The sequence below is a fragment of the Bidens hawaiensis genome, unplaced genomic scaffold (assembly GCF_021521415.1).
Source record: "Bidens hawaiensis isolate Kalapana, Puna unplaced genomic scaffold, B.hawaiensis_p1.1 tig00012728_1, whole genome shotgun sequence".
NCBI classification, from domain to species: Eukaryota; Viridiplantae; Streptophyta; class Magnoliopsida; order Asterales; family Asteraceae; genus Bidens; species Bidens hawaiensis.
The window spans coordinates 263,542-283,783 of record NW_027492053.1 but is presented as its reverse complement, the minus strand read 5'-3'; the positions used below and the strand labels follow the sequence as shown (position 1 = coordinate 283,783).

The 20,242-nt window shown below is 42.0% G+C and overlaps 1 pseudogene; it reads left to right on the top strand.

Moving 5' to 3' along the window:
- Positions 1-19,906: 19,906 nt before the first annotated feature.
- LOC143541946 (protein GL2-INTERACTING REPRESSOR 1 pseudogene) lies at positions 19,907-20,242 on the top strand (annotated as a pseudogene).

Sequence of the window (20,242 nt, the reverse complement as noted above, 5' to 3'; positions counted from 1 at the left end):
ACAATACCCGGTTTGGGTATTTTTGTACCCGAAAATCGTACCCGGTTCTCATATTTGTATGTTAGTATCAGTTCCAACCCGGTTCCTACTCGGTTCTTAATTGTAACCGGTTCGGTTCGTACCCGGAAAAACCGGTTCCGGCGGGTTTTTTTTGAAGAGTCAAACAAAAGTCAAACTAGCCGTTGGAACCGGTTCCTACGGTAATATAGCCGTTGGAACCGGTTTTTGAGAGACAATAGATCCGTTGGAACCGGTTCCAACGGTAATATAGCCATTGGAACCGGTTTTTGAGAGACAATAGATCCGTTGGAACCGGTTCCGACGGTAATATAGCCGTTGGAACCGGTTTTTGATGCCCAAACCTATATATAACTTGTTTTCCACCACTAATTTCACCACTAAACTCAAAAACAAACTAAAATACTACTCCTTTAGCAAACCCGTTCCGTTACCCGACCATCCAACTAAATATTATTATGGCACCCATCAAAAAAACTAACAAGAAGGCTAAGAAGAGTGTTTTTGTTGCCCCCGTTCCTGTTACGGAGGACCCAAGGGTTGTTACGGTAGTCAACCATAACCGCAACCAAGACATATGGAAGAATTGGGATTTGATTGTGGATGACGAAGGTTATCAAAAGGCTCGTTGCAAACTATGTGGTTCAATATTAAAGCACGATTCAAACTCTACTTTGAGAAAGCACATCGAGAAGCCATATTGCAAGGCGTTGAAAGGGATTGGCGCGACCGATCAAATTGACTTGGGTAAAGATGGTACACTATTTCGTTACAACACGACTCAACTTCAAGATAGAATGGCAAAGTTCGTTATTCAACGAGGTTTGCCGTTTAACCACTTTGATGACCCGGAGTTGACGTCGTTGATTCGTGAAACTCTACAACCGAGATACACACATGTAAGTCGTACTACCTTAAGACGTCATTGTATCAGGTTGTGGGAGTGTGTTAAAAAAGAGTTAATCGAGTCTTTTCATTCTTTAGAAGCCATGGTTAGTTTAACTACCGATGTTTGGTTGGCACCACACGGGTTGCCCGAATCATACATATGTGTCACCGTTCATTGGGTTGATCCGGTGACATGGCAATTGATGAAACGCACCATCACTTTTGAAAACTTCCCGTTCCCACATACCGCCGAAAAATTGTTTGAATTACTTGATGAAGTTATAACGACTTACAACTTGAGAAATAAAATATTTTCGATTTCGTTTGACAACGCTTCAAACAATACTAAGGTGGCTGAAAAATTTATCATTAAATATTCACCACCTTGTTTCGGGGATTTTTTTCATGTCCGATGTGTTGCACATATCATCAATTTGGTTGTTCAAATAGGTCTTGACAATGAAAACATTTGTGATGATTTAAAATACTTTAGACTTATGTTACAAGATGTCTTCAAAAGTGGTAAAAGAAGACATCTTGAATATAAGAACTATTGCAAGTCGGTTGAAAGAAAGTATTTGGGGCCGAATTGGGACGTTCCAACCCGTTGGAACTCAACTTGTCATATGTTAAAGTGTGCTTTTGCCCAACGCCAAACTTTACAAGCTTTTCATAACAATCTTGTTGAAGAACGCGAGGCCGATATGTTTCTGGAAAGTGTTTGGGTCCAAGTAGGTTATTTGTTGGAGTATCTTGACGTGTTCAAAAAGTCAACAACAAAATTATCGGGAGTCTATTACCCTACTAGTTGTTGGGTTTTGCAAGAATTGTACTATATGTCTTGTGTTTTTAAAAGCTTTACGGAGAAGAACAAACTCTTCGAAAATATTGTTGCGGTGATGAAAGAAAAGTTCATAAAATATTTTGAAAACATACCGCCGGTCTTTACTTATGCCGCCGCATTAAACCCCTATTGGAATGTTAAATGGGGTTGAAACAACGATTGAGGAAATATTCGACAACTTAGGTATGCACGAGATTGACCCGAAGTTGTCGACGGAAGCGAAGGACAAGTTCAACAAAAACCTTCAAGACCTTTATGACCATTATTTTCAAATGTATGGTCCAAGCACGAGATCGTCTTTTGTGAAAAAAACAACAACTAGTAGGCCGTGCAATGACCCACTTATAAACTTGATGAATGGGATTCGTGAATCGGCATCTAAGAGGCAAAGACCGGTTCCAACGGTCAAAAAACCGGTTCCAACGGTCAAAAACGGCTATATAGCCGTTGGAACCGGTTCCTAACGGCTATAATATTTAAATTTCAAAAAAAAACCGGTGGAATCGGTTTTTACGTAAAAACCGGTTCCGGTTCATACCCTACCCGGTTCCTAAAAGTTAGCATATCTGGGCATCGGTTCGGGTCGGGAACCGAACCGGTTCTTGATTGGAACCGGTGCCATTTTACAACCCGGTGTGAAAAAACCGGTTCGGGTTTTCCAGTTGAACCCGATTTGTGCACGTCTACATGTATGTTGTTAAAACACAAAATGAAATACATATTAATGATATAATTTTTACCCCATTCTCACGCAAACCATCTAATTTAGCTTGTCTCCAAAATTGCGAGGTAGTGTTGGGAATACCCTAGAATACGCGTAACACAAAGCTATTCGAGTAAAGATTGTCCGGCTGTAAAAAAAACGCTCTTAACTTTTACCCAACTTAAAACATCTGGTGGCACCTCATTTTTTACCAAAAAGTATCCAATATGGTTACGACGGTGTTCTCAAGCAACCTAAATCGAATATCCAAAAACCAAAATTTAATGATTTCTAAAAGCATTTTGCAAAACAATCTTTCCTTAACAACATCCAACCATGGCGCAAAAAACGTATACCATAAAATAACATGAACCGATTTGCATTTCCTCTCTTCTTGCTCTGTCTATTTAATACCTTCTATTGAATCGATTGGTGCCAAAGTGCCATTTCTTCTCTTGAGGCAGGGCAATAACATTTTTTATCTTGTTATATCTTTATTGCCCATGTAAACATAACAGTTATAACTTATAACTTATAAAACATTATTTTCAAAGTTCGACAATCTCTAATAATTCAACCATGGTGCTCAAATAATCGTTAAAAAATATTTCGAAGATATACGTTTACATTGTTTGGCATTCCTAAGTGACCACCGTTTTTAACAATCGTAACCTACTGTCTTTTACCACGCTAAACCCAGTGGCGGATCCAGGATTTTTTTCCGGGTGGTGCACTACTTTTAGACGTTTCTATTTCATGGAGTCGGGTATAAAAAAATCCGGGTCGATTTAAGGTTCGGGTCGGTTCGATGGTTCGAGAAAGTTCATTACATAATAAAAATACGATAAAATAATAAAAGAGACACCGTCATTAGAAATTAAAAACTAACAAATTAAAACCAACAATCTAACAAACTAAAACTAAATTTAACAAATAACTTAACAATCAAGAGCAATTAACATTTTACAAGAAGTCAAGAACAATTAACATTTAACAATGGATTGTGAATGTAAACTTACCTTCAAAGTGGGAGGATTAGAGGATTCGAGTAAGAGTAGGCAGTGGCAAGAGGACGGGGACGGCTGAGTGGCTGACAGAGTGAGGTTGCCGACGTTCCACGATGGTCGGAGTGACGAGGACGAGTGGCTGACGGAGTGAGGCTGCCGGCAGTCAGGGGCTGAAGAGGGTCTGGGGCTGGGGACAAATAAACAACTTAAAGGTCAATTAATTTTCAAATGACTTAGTTTTGGTATTCAAAAAGCTTTAAATTTCAATATATATATATATATATATATATATATATATATATTATTACGAATACGCAATTCATAACAAGAAAGAACAGACTAGTTTCTATGTCATCAATCTAGTTTGATAAGTCAGATCTAGAAGCTTCAAGTTCACGACTTGTAATTTACCTATAACAAATTCCTTAAACTATTAATGAAAAAAAAGTGAATTACCAGATGAGTTATTGTTGGCTGAGAAAACAAAAGGCTTAGGCTTATTGTTATCCTGAATTCGGTCTTTGAATCCCTGGAAGTCAGCTTCGAAGTCATCTGATGGTGGTGGCTTTGAGAAGTAATAGTTTGATAAATTGGAATCACGGAGAAGATCTGCGGCGGTTAAACGACGAGACTGGGGAGGCGCTGTGTGGTGTTTTGTGGACTGGTCACTGGTTGTGTTTATTATAAAACCCTAACTAAGTAAAAAAAAATGTTTCAAAAACCAGAATTGAACCTGTGACCTCCGGGTTACAAAACCAATAGGTTTCCAGCTAGACAAAGGCTTCAAATGTTTGTAAGGTGATTCCTTTCTAATTTATAAGGTGGTTCCTTTATTATTTTCTATATATAAATACACTATTATTTCAAAACTCGGGTGGTTCCTCGGAACCACCCGTTTTCACTATAGATCCGCCCCTGGCTAAACCACCTTGATTTAAGTTTCTTATGGAAGTAATTAAAATGAACGAGAGTTAAAATTTAGGCGGAGTGGTAAAAAGTTAAAAACATTAAATGGAAAATTAAATGATAGTTTGTAGCAGGTGTGATTAACTGGCTCAACTACGGACAGGTGTCAGCATGTAAGTGGCTAGTCAAATCTCATTTAGTGAATTAAAATTAGTTCCCACTCGAGAAAGTTTTGCATGCATGTCAATATGAATCTTAGCCATCTTTCACTTGTAGGAGGGTAGAGAGTTAACTCTTATGCCGATATCACCCTTATTGGTCCGCTTGTAGGCGTAAATTGCGCTATTGATACCCAAAGGCACCCGTGTTTGATATTTCATTGAATAGTTTGTCAAGAAAAATGAGCAATTTGTTCAAAATTGATTTAAAGGTTTGTGTACAAACTCTCTTTTCGACACCTTGTGCTTCTTCTTGAGTTCTTGTAATGATCAAATGTAGGAAGCCTTTGTAGAGATAAAAACGGAAAGTCACAAATAATAAACATACTGTATAACTTTCAGTTTGGTTTTCTAGTTTAAGCGATCTTGACTGAGTATTGTATGCATTTTTAATACACATTGGACAACTTTTAACCTGTTAGCGATAGCACATAACCCGAATCATCTATTAAGAAAGTACAAAAAATGGATCCACCGGTGATAATGACTATGGACTATGGAGATATTTCTATATCATTATTAGTGCGAGTAACAAGTAATATATAGATTTCCTTCATCTTGATGAATATTATCAGTTGTATCTTGTATTTAATAAGTATGCGAAGTTAGTTAGGGGTGCTCAAAAGTTCCAATTATGAAAAAAGAAGTCCAAAAATCGTGACATTTTAAAAAATATTTCAAGTTACACGTATGAGGCATCCAACATACTTGTCGAGTTGTTTAATCAATGTTGGTAGCGCGTTACCATCACAGTATTTATTTATCTATCGCGACATCTAACACATTGAGCATCTATCTATATTGAACACTAATTAAGGATCATTTAATGAATACCTCATCTTCTTGTTCTTGGGTACCTTAAATTTAATATGACACTTTCACTTTAAGCAAAATCAACCAGCAATTCTGTAACATGACATGTATATATTGTGTTTCTAAGCACCAATACTTAGAATTTAAAGTGAGATGATATTAGTTCCTTGAAGGGTCAAAATCATATGTTATATCATTATTATGAAAAATTTAAGCAATGCACACCCAACTTGTGGATGTGTAAATCTAGCCAAGTGTTATTATCATACACAATTATTATACATCACATACATCAATAAATGGCCGTCTAACACTATGATCGATTGAGATTTAGCCCTGCATTTTCACACTAATTACTATTAGATATTAGACGAATATATGAGACAATAAATACATAAGTCGTGTTAATAAGGGAGGGATCCCCAGAGTGGTTAGATGTCGTGAGACCTTGTCTACTAAGTGGTGCTTCACCCAGAGACTTAAACCTAAGAATATAGCATATAAGTGGGACTCGAACCCATGACGTCAAATAGAAAAAACCCTTAGAAGACCTAAGGTAAAACTCCTGACAACCCAACTAAAGTGGGAATGACTATATTAGATGGATATAACTATAAAGCATAAAAAAGTAAGGAAGAGGATTAAAATGGTATCCAACAAAAAATGAGGTTGATGAATATTGATGACATTACTTTTGATCTATGTGTTGTCAGTGATAAAGAGATATGAGATCTATAGATAGACAGAGCTCAGGTAAGGTCAGGTTACATCTAATATAATCTTCAACATAAAGGCATGCCCTCTTGGAGAACATAATGGTCAAAACAACCAAACCATAAACTAGAGTTAAATGATTCACATGGGACTTGCGACTCATTTTTAAGTTTTAATATCACATTATTATATAAATTTTATTTTGATTTTTTTGCTAAGTATTGAATGTGTGTGTGAATTATAAAAGGTTTGTTTGATGATTAGCGCACGTTAAACTAAATATGATGTAATGACTGAATTAGTGATGAATAATGTTACATCATTTTGGTGTAGGCTGAAGATATAGAGACGTCAAGAGATGGTGTTCATGGTCGGCCTTGTGTTTCCTGGGAGAGTGGGAGTTCCCGGCTCCCACTCCGTCCCCTCTTACATCTAAAACGTTTAAAAGATGAGTTACTTCATAAGTATTTATTGAGCTTCCATGGAAAATAAAGATACTGAAGAAACACTAAGTGACCCCGGCAGATTACGGATAATTTGGGGGTTAAATAGATGTGTCCCACGAGGGTTAGGTCCGGCAAAGATGGTTGTTCTTCGGATGACCTGCAAAACAGACACCGTGAGCTCGTCACTGAGAAGGGGGGGGAGTACCTCCTTGTGACCACCCTCCGGCGTGAGAATCAGACCAGATTGCTCTTGAATATAAGTGTATATTAAGAGAAATGACTAGAGCAGATATATGAGAAGATATGATAATAAGATATGATACCGTTCCAAGGTGTTGGAGTATTTATAGCCGAAGGTAGGTGTCCAAGCAGGTACAGCCAGCTGAATAATATTCCTTTTCTACCAACTGTGGGCTACGCACGTGCCATGCTGGTGGTTGGTGGGTAGGCAGCGGCTGATAGTGACCAGGCCGGCTGTATACTATTCCTTTTCCACCAACTGCAGGCTATGTACGTGCCACGACAGGAGTTGGTGAGTAGGCAGCGGCTGATAGTGACATTAAGTACTAGAGCGTGCTCCTCGTCGTACTGTTGTCAGTGAGCTGTCGCTGCTTTGGTCAGATCTTTTGTCCATACCTTGGCAGGTACAGTACAAAAGATCCTCCCGTAGCGTACGGACTGGCTCATTTGGGCGGGAGTATTCCCGGCTTTGGGCGGGAGTATTCCCGGCTTGCTCATTCCTTCTTCAGGTGACATCACTGAATTATTTGAGAGTTGGTGCCTTGTGCGTGTAGCCTTGCTGTTAGTGCGGGTAGCCTTCCCTGATGGCTAGTATCCGCAGCTGCGGGAACAGGCGGAGTACGTCACCATTGGGAGGCTTTTCCTGCGGGAACAGCTTGCGTACTGCGCGTAAGGACGTCATCTCTCTGAGCATGGTGGGTCCTACGGATCCAGTTGGTCTTTGCGCAGACGTCCCTCTTTAAGGTGAGTCTTGCGGGTTCAACTGCGCAGACGTCCCTCTTCGAGGAGTCTTACGGGTTCAACTGCGCAGACGTCCCTCTTCGAGGTGAGTCTTGCGGGTCCAACTGGGCTCTGCTGGGACCTACCTCTTCAAGTCCCCCCAGTCCAATGTTCTTCTCATGAATTGTTAATAAGTGAGGTGAACTTTTGGACTTAAGCAAGGGGTTTTGAAAAGGGTTTAGTTTTAAGGTTCTCCGCGGGGATTCTTTCCGCGGGTTTCCTAACGTCACGTGCAGAAATTCCCGACTTTTTTGCTTGATCTTTGGGTATGATGCGGGTAGGTGTGTAACCTCCTCGCAAGTCGGGAGCGTTGAGTTTCACTTGTGTAGATTCTCCACGGGGTTTGGTAGTTTTAAACATAGTGATCAATTATGTTAAACAACCAATTCCATCTTGGAGCTTCCAACAATTTAGTTCTCAACGTTCCCGCTATGCGGGGATGTTATTTCCCTTTCCGCAAACACGGCCCAGAAGATCCTTCTTGGTTTCAATTCCCTGCGAGTGCTAAGTATGTGAAGGGTTTCGCCTTGACACTGTACCCGCACTCGTCTTATAGTTACTTTACTTCCAAGGTATTCTTGGCTTCAATTCCCTGCGGGTGCTAAGTATGTGAAGGGTTTTGCCTTGACACTGTACCCGCACCTGTCTTACGGTTACTTGGTTACCAAGGTAAGGGGGTATAGTCCCGCTTACTTTTGAATCTTTTTGAATCTTTTTGAAATTCGAAGAGTTGGTGAAAGGATAAGAACAGTCCAAACTGTTGAAGGGACGTTAGTGTCGTCCGACGGTTTCTTCTGACAGTTTCAGGACGTGCAGGAAGTTATGGCGACGTGACAGTATATGGTCATTCCAGACGCTTTTTCAGGCGCGTGGGCGCGAGTTTTCGGGCGCGTGGGTGCGAAGTTTACGGCGCGTGTCCTGTCAACAGTTGTTGCCAGCTTGCTTTTTCCACGTGTCATAGTTTCATTGCACCTGCGTTTTCCTCTCTCTTCCGCATTAAATTCATCGCATTCATTGCGATGAGTATATAAAGGGAGGAGAGGATGCATCTCAACTCACAGTTTCACTTCTTCTTCTAAGCGATTTCCGGCGAATACTCTAACTTTTGTCGAGCATTCTCCTGAAATCGTTCTTCTTTCCATCCTTCAAAACATGTCTTCTACTCATGATCTTGAAGTTACTGCTGAAGAGTCGGACGTGTATTCCGAGAACCCGACGTCCACTTCTGATAAGGACGATAAGAGTACTGCTGGCGAGTGCAAGTGTGCTCTTCCCGTCGAACTTTATCAGTACATCGTCAGGAAGTTCATGCTCGAGCCTGAGTTTCCTGAGCCTCATCAGACGGTGTACGATGCCCCCAAAGGCAAGATAGGGGTATATGCTGCATTCTTCGTCTATGGGAATCTCAGGTTCCCATTGACGAAGTTTGTATACCGTGTTTTGGAGAGACACGGTGTGCACCTGACGGAGGTACACCCAATGGCGATCGCCAAGATCCGCCATTTTGAATGGGTGTGTCTCATTCTGGGTGTGGAGCCCCATGTCGACCGCCTGATGACCTTCTACTCCTGGAGGTGCATCCAAGGCTGGTACACCTTGGTCACCCGGATCAAGGGTTTGAAGATCTGTGCTACCGAGCGCAGTCTTCGGTCTTGGAAGCGGGAGTTCTACTACATCTCTGCCCGTGTCGTCCCTATTGCGATGACATTCAAGAACGGGAGAGCACTCCCCAACCTTCACGCCTCCAACTACCAGGAGGCGGAATGGTTTGCCAAGATCTCCCGGATCCAGACTCCGGTTTACCGCTTTGCGGAGTCTGGGATGGTGATGCTCGGTATGAGCCGGGTGTGGAAAGATGCTGGGGCGGAGGCGCCACAGATTCCCATCGTCCTCGAATACGGTTTGAACTCTATCCCTTACGGTATGCTTCATATTATTTGCTCATTTAGGGTTTTTGTTCTAACCATCTTTTTCTTTTATTTTCAGAGGAAAACAACTTGCAGTCTCTTCTGCAGCCGCGGGAAAGCGGTGGTCCCGCTCGGATGGGTACTCGTGCTCTTGATGAGAACGAGTTGCCCATCCTTGAGCAAACGACGGATCGGTTTGTGGAGGCCTACCCGCCAGGCCACGAGATACTGAGCGCCACGCGGCCAGGTAAAAGATTATTTAACCTTCGCCCTCTCAATGCTCAAACCTCTGCTGGAATTCCTCTAATTTTGTCATCTTCTGATGAGGAATCCGCAGATGGTCCTTTCTTCGCGAGGAAGAAGAAGGCTGCTGGCGGGAAGGGCAAGGCGAAGGTTGCCTCCACTGCCGATCAGGGGAATCGGTCTGAGTCGAAGAACGAAAGTAAAGAGGCGGCGGGGAACCTTGGTGATGGTGAGACCACTGCTCCGGAGGTTGAGACAGCTGTCACCTCCGAGCAGCCTAGGACGACGACGGTGACTGGCGTGAAGAGGCCGGCTCCATCGGGTTCGTCCCCGCCTGTCCGCACCTTCAAGCTCAAGAAAACTCGTAAGTATAAATTTCATTTACTTAAACTGCATACCTTTCCGCCATTATATTTAAATATGTTGTCTTCATGCAGGCGTGGATGCAACCGCATTCCAGAGTGGAGCGGGAAGGAGCAGCTCTGGACCCATGACGGTAGGTTTGGTCAACCTACCCGAGGCGATGACCCAGGCGGCTACGCCTGTTTGCAGTATTGGTTCAGTTGCTCATCCTGTTGAGGCAACTGTTCCAACTGTAACATCATCCCCCCCCGCTGTCAGTGCCATCTTCACGGAATCCTTCACTGAGCCGGCGGTGGTTTCTTCTGCGGGTTCTTCCGCAGCGACGGCCACGGTTGTGAGTTCACCACCATTGGTTTCCACCGCGGCGGCCTCCACCATGCCTCCTCCGGCGCCGGCGACTACGGCCGGTCCTTCAGGTATGTTTGGGGTTGGGGCGTCTAGCCAATCCTTGCCTCCTTCCCGTCTCCCTGACCTTTTGGATGGATATCCCTTAGGTGCAGGTGATGGGTTTGGTGGCTATCGGCCTGTTGTCGACCCTATAGGTGCGTAGGGTTATTTTGGCCTATATCCCTTTTATCATTTATTTTTCTCTCTTTAACTGTTTTTTGTTTTATTGCAGTTCGTGATTCCAACGAGGTGTACGCTCCTCGGTGGAGTATCCGCCGGGGAACGACCCTCCGGACTGCTGCGGATTGCGTCGAATGGGCGTGCCACGCCGCCCCAAGCGGTGCGTTGGGGAGGCAATGGCTAGCTACCAGGAGGGTAGGCTAACCAATGAGCTTAGAATTCTCCTTGCCCGGATGCAGCTGCGCGTCGAGTTGCTTTGTCGTGAAAACGACAAGTTAAAGACGGCGCGTAGCCTGGAAGTGGCTCAGGCGCGGGCTATCCGGGAGGAGAATAAGAGGCTTGCCGCCGTTGCTGCAGAAAAGGATAAGGCCTTCAAGGCCCTCGAGGTTGAAGTTCAGGCACGGCTCGAGGCCCGTTCCAAGGCTGCCCAAGCTGTTAACGAACAGCTTCGATTGGCTAAGGAAACTGCACGGAACGCAACTGAGAGGGCCACCAAGGCTGAAGCTGTTGCTGAGCCTCTACGCATCGAGAATGAGGAGCTTAAAGCCAAATTAGAGAGGCTCCAGCAGGCTCATGATGCCTTGGCCATGGAAGACGACAAGAAGCTCCAAGAGATCTTGGACCAGAGGGGCATGCTTGACCACACTGAGCGTAAGCTAAAGGGCGTTGAAGAGGCTGCAGCTAAAGATGTGTTGCTTGCCAACCTTACTAAAAACGAAGCCGAACGCGCCCGTGATGAAGCTCAAGCTGCCCTCCAGGAGGCTCTGGTTACCAAGGAATGGCTTCTTCGAGAAGCGTTGTCTCAGGTATGCGCAGTTTCACAATTTCTTTTCGCTTTTCCTTACACTTAGAAGAGTTTTTGATATACTTCTGTTTGTAGGTTGTGCATCGGGTTCTTACAAACACATCTTATGATGATGCCATGAGCGCAGCCCTCAACGCTTCTCATGAGGATGGGGAAAAGGCTGGCTTCCTGCTTGGTCTAGGGTTTGTTGAGAAGGGCATCCCGCCTTCCAACTTCCCTCTATATGATGTGGATACTGAAGCTGCTTATGACCAAGCAGTGAACCAGTATGCTGCCTTCCCGCATCCGGTGGTGGAGAAGGTGAACGAGATTACTGCTGCTGATGATGGGCTAGCTATCCTCAAGGCTTTCCTTGAACCGCCACACTCGACTGATGGTGCGGGTTCAAGTGGGAGTGGTCCTGAAGCTTGACCCTTTAGATCCCTTCCCACTGTTAGAATAGATTTTTATTTTTGTATAGATTTATATTCTTGTACGCGGGTATGTGCCCCGCAATTCTTGTAATACTTGAATTTTTATGGAATATAAATCTTTTGTTAATGCCTTGCCTTGTAAACCTTATATGTTTTGCTCATGCATATTCTAGTTTAATTTGGCACTTGTTTTGCCTCATAAACAATATATGATTCGCTCATGCATACTTTAGTTTAACTTAGCAATTTTCCAAGAGTTTTGGATAAGTTAACCTTTCGACGCGTGGTTGTCAATAAGTTAGTGTTCAGTTTCCTCTATCATGAGTGTGCGGGTAGGACCGTCACTTTCATTTAGTGGGATGACCAATCTTCACCTATAACTGACCTGCGTGAAGGTTTTCCTCATCTTTTCGTTAGAAATTTTTGCCGTTTTTTGTGTTTATGCGGGTTTTGCCGCCTTCCACACGCAACGACTTACTTCCCCACTTATTTATGCGGTGAATACCGGCATATCAGTGTTTTGAATAAGTTAGCCTTTCGACGCGCGGTTGTCAAAAGGTTAATGTTCAGTTTCCTCTATCATGATTGTGCGGGTAGGACCGTCACTTCATTTAGTCGGATGACCAAACTTTACCTATAACTGACCTGTGTGAAGGTTTTCCTTATCTTTTCTTTAGAAATTTTTATCGTTTTTGTGTTTATGCGGGTTTTGCCGCCGTCCACACGCAACGACTTACTTTTCACACTTATGCGGTGAATACCGGCATATCAGTGTGGAAAGTTCATAAGTATAAATGTAAGACCATCGGCGTCAATGTGATAAGGAGAATCATTTCCATTAGAAGTGGCTTTGGGCCTTTTCTTTACAAGTTTGGAATTGATCTACATGCAGCCTGTGTAATTGAGCTCCCTTCCATGCTCTTGGGATGGGAGTGTCATCGAGCCTTTCGAGCCGATATGCACTTGGTTCGGAATCTCGTTGTTTACGCAGTATGTAGTCTCCAACATTGAAGCTGCAGTTTCATTCGTGTTTTCCCCAACTGGGGTTCTACACGCATTAGCCTGCTTAACGTCCATTACGCCACGAGGTGCGTGAGTTTCCCATCCCTGACAAATGCTTCGACGACGTCCTTCAAGTCTAAGCATTCCTCGGTGGTGTGGCCTCTTGTCCTGTGGAAGTCACAGGATTTGCTTTGATCAGCGTTTGGACGCTGTCGGATAATTGGGGCCTCTGGCCATGGGAGCCTCTCGGTGGCGAATATCTCGGTGACGCTTTTGGTGAGTGGCGTCCATCTGGATTTCCGGTTCGACGACTGCATGTTATCCTTTCCGCCTAACCGAGGGCGAAAGCTGGATGAGGTGTCAAAGTTTACCCTTGACTGCCAAATGCCTAGCTTCCTCTTTTTGTTTAGTCGGGCGGTAAGGACGTTGTTTTCTCTTGTTTTCTGAGTGTAGAGGTTTGTGCTCTGAGGAAGATCTCTACCCAGTTGCTTTTCCGTTTCCGCGAAGCGTTTAGCTGCTGTCATGATGACATCCCATGTGGATGGCATGCCGTCTTTACCCGTCAATGTGCGGATAAGCTTTGGGTATTCGGCGCCTTGGATGAAAGCTACGCGAACAAGATCCTCGCTTATGGTACCCAGACTCAGCTTCTTTGAGTTGAAGCGAGTGATGAAGTCTAGTAAAGACCCATCTTCCTCTCGGATGCAGTTGAGGATCGTCCATTGCTCTTCGGTATACTTTCTTTGTTGACTGAAGTGTTGGCTGAACTTCTGTTGGAAGTCCGCCCAATCGTAGATGTGGTGGACCGGTAGACGGTCAAACCACGCTCTAGCCGCTCCAACCAGCGTCATCTGGAACATATAACACCACGTGGGTTCCGTCCAGTTGCTGACGGTTGCCCCCGCTATGAATTTGTTCAAATGATTGTCTGGGTCGGATATACCATCATAAGTGCCGATGTTGGGCATCTGCTTGGCACTCTTCGGGGCGATTGCTTCCGCAATGTCCCATGCAAACTTGGACGTTTCCGCATTTGCAACAGTTGGTCTAAAGGCCTTGGAGAAGTCACGTGGGTTTCCGCCCGCGTTTTTTTGGTTTGAAGGTTTCTCCAAAATTCCTTCTCGGTTGGAAGTCCGTTTCCTTACGCTTCCCTTTCGCCCTATGGCGAGGGTTTGCGTCGCTGTCGGATTCCTCCGAATCATCGTCCCAGTACTCGCACTCATTGCTCATGTTGAGCTGTTGTCGAGTGCTTCCGAACTCGTCAGCCTGTTGGAGTGAACGTAAGCGTTCATCCAACTCAGCTTGGAATTCCCTCTGACGTGCCTCCGCCCACGCTTTAACTTGATCAAGTGTTTGGCGGGGGAACCTCGTCTGTCGTCTCTCCACCTGGGTATCAATGAATCCCAGGGGAGGATTGTTTACTGCACTTGTCCCTGCTCGGGTAGCCGGGGTAGTGTTCGTAAAATTTACTGCACTTGCCCCGGCTTGGGTAACCGGGGTAGTGTTCGTAAAATTTGTGTATTCGCCGGTGTTCCCCCCATTAGTTGGGGTTGTGGTTACCGGGGTTTCTTGGTCACTTGCTGGCCTTGGCACCGGAGTAACCTTAACCATCTTTCCAGAAGTTTTGAAAAAAACTGAAAAAGAATTAGTTCTAGCTTTTATGCACGGATGGCGCCAATGAAGAAACACTAAGTGACCCCGGCAGATTACGGATAATCTGGGGGTTAAATAGATGTTTCCCACGAGGGTTAGGTCCGGCAAAGATGGTTGTTCTTCGGATGACCTGCAAAACAGACACCGTGAGCTCGTCACTGAGAAGGGGGGGTACCTCCTTGTGACCACCCTCCGGCGTGAGAATCAGACCAGATTGCTCTTGAATATAAGTGTATATTAAGAGAAATGACTAGAGCAGATATATGAGAAGATATGATAATAAGATATGATACCGTTCCAAGGTGTTGGAGTATTTATAGCCGAAGGTAGGTGTCCAAGCAGGTACAACCAGCTGTATAATATTCCTTTTCTACCAACTGTGGGCTACGCACGTGCCATGCTGGTGGTTGGTGGGTAGGCAGCGGCTGATAGTGACCAGGCCGGCTGTATACTATTCATTTTCCACCAACTGCAGGCTATGTACGTGCCACGACAGGGGTTGGTGAGTAGGCAGCGGCTGATAGTGACATTAAGTACTAGAGCGTGCTCCTCGTCGTACTGTTGTCAGTGAGCTGTCGCTGCTTTGGTCAGATCTTTTGTCCATACCTTGGCAGGTACAGTACAAAAGATCCTCCCGTAGCGTACGGACTGGCTCATTTGGGCGGGAGTATTCCCGGCTTTGGGCGGGAGTATTCCCGGCTTGCTCATTCCTTCTTCAGGTGACATCACTGAATTATTTAAGAGTTAGTGCCTTGTGCGTGTAGCCTTGCTGTTAGTGCGGGTAGCCTTCCCTGATGGCTAGTATTCGCAGCTGCGGGAACAGGCGGAGTACGTCACCATTGGGCAGCTTGCGTACTGCGCTTAAGGACGTCATCTCTCTGAGCATGGTGGGTCCTGCGGATCCAGTTGGTCTTTGCGCAGACGTCCCTCTTTAAGGTGAGTCTTGCGGGTTCAACTGCGCAGACGTCCCTCTTCGAGGAGTCTTACGGGTTCAACTGCGCAGATGTCCCTCTTCGAGGTGAGTCTTGCGGGTCCAACTGGGCTCTGCTGGGACCTACCTCTTCAGATACCATGACTTTTATACAACATGTATATTAATGTGACATTGAAAACATATGAAGAAAATGCAAACATATTCATCGTTAGATATGAATGCTTGCTTTTAAGCACTACATATTGAAGTTTACTTATTGATATTTTAATTGTCCATGCATTATTAACAATAAATAATATTAAAAAACACATTAAAATGGTAGCCTAGAGCAGTGATTCAATCCGTACACCAAGCAGCAAACCACGGATGCTTTGTGTAGGCGAAAGGTGATCTAAGAGCAAGGTATATGTGTCCTTTATGTAATGTTAGAATCGGTTGAACATCTCTTAACTTCTTGTTTTGTGGCATCGGTCATATGGCCATTCGTTAGTGTGTGGTGTACATTATCTTAACAGCATGTTGGTGTATCAACCGAATGGTGACTTTAACAACATGTTAGAGTATATGGAAGGCAAGGAATGAGACGTTATTCGACCATACAATGAGACGTTTCTATCAACCAAATCAAAGAAGATATAAAAAAGTGTACATTTCTATGGGTTTAAAATTTGGGAAATGAGATGAACTTGATTGGGAAACAATGTGTAATTTTTCTATTGTAATCAAGTGTTGTGAACTGTTTTAATAAATTAAAATTGGCTGTTCAAAAATAAAAGTAATAATAAAGGTAGTACATAAAAAAGAGTTATGGGCAGGAGGCACTTGAATGAGTTCATAATAACAAGCCAGAGAGGGACATGAATATCTGATCAGAGTTTTCTTTTATGGTTGTGTTTGGTTGGCACATAGAAATGGATCTCTTAATGTGTGTTTAAATGCATTTGCATCTTAAATGTGAGGAGGTTGTGAGATTAATTTAGGTTTCATGAATGAAGTCACATATGAATTCATGACATTTGACCCTCCTCAATTCTTAGTATAAGAATGGCAATTTCTACCTTGTCCTATCATTTTATAATTGTATACCCTTCACAATATTATATCTATAGTTTTCACACAGACTTATAAAACCCTATAACAACATATTTGAAAAGATTTAAACTTTTAATTATCAAATTAATTAATATTTATTGGCAAATCCTTGTTGATTTATTAGCATAGGTTAGTTTAAAACAAAGACTTGATAAAATCACCACGAGTGATAGTTTGATACTTTGAAACAGGGCAGGTATTCGGGCAACATCAATATAGATGACAATAAGGCATTAAAGCTTTTTAAAGATATAGGTTCAAGATGGTCTATAAACCTATATATGTACATGGGTTCCAAGTCGTTGGTTTACTATATATGAAAATAAAAAATAAAAGAACAATATTTTGACCTTTCCTTAGAAATGTTAGTACTCACACAAACCAAACGAACACGAAAACAACATGCTTCCGTATGTGTGATTGTTCGTTTAACTTTAACCGAAAAAACAAAACAACACAAACAATTAAACAGATGACTTTTGTTCGTGTCCGTTCGTGAAAAAACAAACGTGCCTGTGTTTGTTTTTGTTCATTCATTAATATTGTAAACGAACGGGTAACGGTTAGTCGATTATAAACAAATACAGAGGAACAAAAACAAATACAAATAAGCATAAATAATAAAGCACAAACGAACATAAATTGTACAAACATAAACAAACAATGATTAAAATAAAACGTAAACGTCCAAACATTAAACGTCAGATATCTTGTCATGTGACGTAGTTTTTGATGAGACTACCTAACCTTTCACCTTCTGGAATGCACCCAGTCATTCCTTTCATTTATCGCCAAATTCAACCCCTAACGCGATCTCTCCCCAACAACACTCAATGACTACCCATTCCATGACAAGTCATTTGAATCTAATAACCAAGTTCAGTCTCCATTCCACTCTTTCCTTCATTCATATACCTCGTAACCCGTCTGAATCTGTCCTTAACCACGATAAGAAGAGAGTCGTGATTGAAGAGTGTTGTTCCATTACTAAAAATCAGAAATGAGAGTTAGTGTTCAGCTGCCCTAATATGAATATTATCATATGCCAGTCCTAACATCTGTGAACTTACTGCTTCGACTGTAGGGGTATAGTAAGGTATATTATATATGTTACTTATATTGTAAAATCAACTATAGATCAATTATGATTCTGATATCATACTCTAGGTCAATTGTATCACTTATATATATCTATTGAGGTTGTGAATGGCCATATCATATAAAAAGTGAGTGTTTCTATTTATCGGGACTAAAGATATGAACAAATGCTCTTTTTATAGCCCGATATTATAAAATCGATTTACATATCAGCCTTCTCATTAAATTTTTTTAATACATTTTTTAACGATTCGAACACTCCACCTTAAAAGAAATTTGTAATTACTAGATTTAATATTCAACCAAACACTTAAGGTGCGAGTTGCTTATTGGACCAAAAGTTTTGTGTTTAAAGAGATGAACCAAACAACTTAATGGTGTTATATAAAAAAGTTTATTGGTATTCAATATGCAATCAATCAGCTGATAATTTGGTTGCAATTAAAAGATTTAATATGCCATCAAACAACAAAATGATGTGTCGACTGGTTTTTAAGGCCTAGCCGACCGGATGAACAAGTTCACAATTTAGCTAAAAGTGTCTAGCGGTGTAGTTGCCTATTTACGTTCTATCTTGATGAAAACAGTACATAAGATGTATATTTTCAAAAAAAATATTTATAAATCTACCATTAGTCCATTATGTATGCATGTTAAATTAAATGCTATTTAATCTCAAACTAAATTTCCAATAAATCCAACCACACACTCTCTTCTTAAATTTTTTAGTAACTACATATTTAATTCTCATTTATGCATTTTGGGCTTATAAAAATATAATATTCTACAACATCGAAGTCCAAGCCACGTATGACTTAAATTTAAATCTTATTGATTTAACTACCATGCTCAATCAGTCAACCACCATCCTGCCACCCCAAAAACAACATATGGATTAGTCATCGATACAATTATACAAATACACCTAACACCAACTTCAACTATGTTATATATAGCATGCTTGAAATTTAATATGTCATACGCAATTAAGCTACCACGCATTAGCCGAAACCGAACCGAACTTTATAAGTTGATTCAAGGGTTAACATGTTTGAACTATACAGAAAAGTACCATTTAAGAAAAAGAAGAAGCATAATTTGGGTTACGATTGGAGTTGTGGGGCCTGTAAACAGCGGACTTACGTAAAGTATTTTGACGAGTCTTCATATGACCAACTGTCATACTTGAGTTCCATCGGCTAGGGTTCAATTTTGTCACCCAAGATCCCCCAAATTTAACATATTCGTATTATTTTCTTTTTTGTGTAAAATACGTAAATCACTTGTACTCTTAATTTACATGTTTAGTAAATTCTAGAGTTTGTAAATTCCAGTGGCGAAGCTTGGATTGAGGCACAGGGGGGACTCAAAATGTATGCAAAATTTCACAAACGAGGGGGCCGGACTCAAATTTTCGGCAAAAAAAGGCTAAACTTATACTACGCATAAAAATTTTTGGACGAAAACAGGTAAATTTACACTAATGCGTAAAAAAACAGGGGGGGCCACCTGGCCCTCAATGAAGCTTCGCCCCTGGTAAATTCTATATAAAAATGCACCTCTTGTAATATTTTGATTATTCAATAACATATCAACTTTTTTTTAATAAAAATCACTATTTATTTTCTTGTTTTCGTTCTACTTCATATTTAAAACTTTATTATAATTTAATAAGTGTCAAATTACAAGAAAACAACGTTAATAGGGACACCAGTACTGTAGTACCGCCTTAATGCTCCCACATCAATATTATTATACAACCGGTCTCCCTTAATTTTCCACCGATATTGGGATGTTTCCAACAATTAATTCATTTCCTACCTTCACTTGATATCTGTCTATTTAACTCTTATTTAAGTTGCTATATATACATGGCCTTTGAGCCTCCAATGTCCAAACCAACAACCACATATCTCTAGCTTTATATCTATATATCTTCTTGGTAAGCATACTATCATGACTCTTAAGCATCTATTGATGAAAACTTTTGTTTATAGCAAAATAGTTTTGATCAACACGTGTTTATCCATTATGCTTTTGATACATCTGGTTTTCTAGCCTTGGAGGTTATGGATTTCATGAATGGTTACTTTTCGGCTCCTAAGACCTTAAGGGGTTGCGTTGCAGCTTGTTGCCTGCTTACATGCCACTTTATTATAGTCATATGAAAAGGTTATACCCTTAATACGATCGTTAAGTTTGATTTGTTTTATGATTGATTTGCAGGAAAGTTAGCATCCACAAAGGCAAATATGAGTCGGAGAAATAGTAGTGGTGGTGGTAGAGGGTCGAAGCTTGACTTGAAGTTGCATCTTTCACCGCCAAGAGCTCAACGGGCGATGGTAGAACCACCAAACCAATCAATCACTATGTCACCGACAAGCTCTTGTCTGTCTTCAGAGCTCGGGTTTGATGAGACAGGCCTCAGGTACTCGTCGAGCCCTGAGGCCCCATCTATGATGTTGGTCGGATGTCCTCGGTGCCTTATGTATATCATGCTCGCCGAGGAGTACCCTAAGTGTCCTAGATGCAAAAGCACGGTTCTACTTGATGTTGTCCATGGAAATGTTAAGAAAACAAAGAGTTAG